General features: G+C 55.3%; 1 pseudogene; it reads right to left on the bottom strand.

Annotated features, from left to right (window-relative positions):
- Positions 1–2500, bottom strand: part of LOC135171790 (large subunit ribosomal RNA) — a 9400-nt pseudogene that overhangs the window by 3052 nt on the left and 3848 nt on the right.

The raw sequence follows: 2500 nt of genomic DNA, 5'->3' as shown, positions 1-2500 counted from the left end.
CAAAGTAGCTCCGGAGCACTTCAAAGACATTCTTCGGACAGTCTCGATCCGCCAAAGACTGGAGGACTAGGGGCCACCATACGTTGTCAAAGGCTCCTGAAATATCGAAAAGGAGTCCAATGACGTACCTCTTGTCGTTACCGCGTTCGACTAATTCACGCAACTCTACTATCGCGTCTTCCGTGGAGCGTCCAGGCAGAAAGCCATATTGACGTCCTGATATTTTGTCCTCAGTAAGGACTTTCGCCGTAAGGATCCCGTGCAGGACCTTTTCGAAAAATTTCCCGACAACCGACAAGAGGCAAATGGGACGGTAGGATTTGGGGTCGGACACATCCTTGTGAACTCCTTTGAGGAGAGCACGAAGTGTGCCGACTTTCCAAACGGTGGGGAAAACGCCGTGCTTAAGGCAGGCGTTGAAGAGTCGCGTGAAGATGTGAGGCATCCTCATGACCGCGACTTTTAGGACCCTAACTTCAACTAAATCGCATCCTGGGGCTTTGTCGTTCTTAAGGGTCTTTACGAGACCCTTAAGTTGGTCGTCCGTCAAGTCTCGTGCGTCCTCTGTTTGAACCCTTAGGTTCTTCACGCGTTCGCGGATGTCTCTCTGTTCTGGTGTGTCGGCGTTGGGGTCGTCGTCGGGTACGTGTGTGTCCAACAGGACCTCAGCAGTCTCACGCATTGTAAGTGTCGTGCCATTCGCGGTTCTAAGTGTGCTGAGGACCGTGCCTACGCGCAATTTATCAGCCGCGTATTTATAGTGAAAGCCCCAGGGGTTCGCGTTGCTTTCCGTCGTTATGTAACCGCGCCAGCTATTTTCTTTAGTTGTCCTAAGTAGCCTGGTATACGATCGCAGGACTACACGATACCTGCTCTGTTTAATCTTTCGCGCGTCAGGGTTAGTCTCCCTTCGGTAGCCGTTTCGGAGACGACTGACCAGTTTGCGTTTGCTGGTCAGCTCCTCGGTCCACCACGGATTCGCGCGACGGTAATTTCTGCGGCGCGGCATCGAATCTTGGCAGGCTTTGGTGAGTACGTCACCCAGTACTTCTGCCATTCTCTCAACATCCGCTGTAGAATCCAGCGGATGGTCCACGAGTTTCTCACGGGCCTCCCCATCGAGGGTCGCTTCGAACTTTTCCCAGTCGGCCCGACGAACGTTGAACCGCATGGTAGAGCCCTCGCCGACTCCCGAGTTATTGACGCGCTGTGAGGAACTCCGGATCGCTAAACGAAAGAAAACCGACGTGTGGTCACCGGTGGACCACTCGTCCTCCAACCTCCATGCACGTATGAATTTATACATGCCAGGAGTGGCCAGTGTGACGTCGATGAACGACGTACCTGCGGCACTCCTGAAGGTGGGGCCCTGCCTAGCATCATTCGCGACGCGGAGACCGAAAGACTCGATGAGCTCACCCAGGAGGACACCACGGTCAGTGGTCCTGGGGCTCCAAAGGGAGTGTTGGGCGTTGGAATCGGCCGCCACCAGAACGCGGCGACCCCTGAGACAGCTGAGAACCTTTTCAAGCTGCCTCAGGTGGATTTCTATGTCGTCCGAGTATTGAAAATAACTGGAGACGACGAAGAAGGATCCACCGGGGACGCGGGCTTCAGCACAAACGCAATGTGCAGTACTTAATTGGGACACGTAAGCAATCTCCACGATGGAGTTGCACGCAACGACGGCCGCCCACGGTCGCTCCGTTGAGCTCGCGGCAATACGCATTCCGACTCCTAGGCCGCGGATGGCCCAGGTGTTCGCCTCACGAATGGCATACGGCTCTTGGAGCAACAATATGTCCAGACGCTCTTTGCGAATTGACTGGAAGACCTCCCCGGTTACTGCAATTGAGCGGGACATGTTCAATTGCAGTATTCTAACGTCGCGTTGCGCGCCCGGTCCCTCGATCGCGGGGGTACGGGGAGGATGACCTATTGGAACGGGGGGTACCGGTGAGCCTCCGGTCGCGACGCGATGACTATCGATCCTACTTAAACTAACGTGGCACTCGCGAACCCTACCTAATAATTGAGTGGACTCACCGGTTGAAGTTCTTGAAGATTCCGGCGTTGGCTGACTCGGCTGCGCAGTCAGTCCCTCGATGTCTGCGACGTCCTCGACGTCCTCGTGGACAGCACGAAGGCTGGAACCTTTCCCTCGTCGGGAGGGCAGCACCCCGGCGCACGGCGGGCGACTACGAACCCTTGAGGGCACCACCCTCCTTGGGTCCCTCGATGTAGTCGCTGTAGGTGGTCCTCTGGCATGCTGAGAAGCGATGCGCAGACTTCGCCGCACGACGGACGCATTTTTGTGCCCCCCCGGAGATCCGATTGGGGGCAGTTTAGCCTCCGGACAAGATTTGCAAAAATGCCCTGCCATGGTTGAAGTAGACGATACGGTCGTCGGCCGTGCCAAAAGGCAAGAGCTGAAAAGCTGAAAAGTAAAAGAAAAAGAATGAATAAGAATATTAGGATTAGATGGGACGATTCCCAGCGG

The sequence above is a fragment of the Diachasmimorpha longicaudata genome, unplaced genomic scaffold (genome assembly GCF_034640455.1).
Source record: "Diachasmimorpha longicaudata isolate KC_UGA_2023 unplaced genomic scaffold, iyDiaLong2 ctg00000105.1, whole genome shotgun sequence".
Classification (NCBI taxonomy): Eukaryota; Metazoa; Arthropoda; class Insecta; order Hymenoptera; family Braconidae; genus Diachasmimorpha; species Diachasmimorpha longicaudata.
The sequence above is the reverse complement of the archived record's forward strand: the minus strand, read 5'-3'. Positions and strand labels throughout refer to the sequence as shown.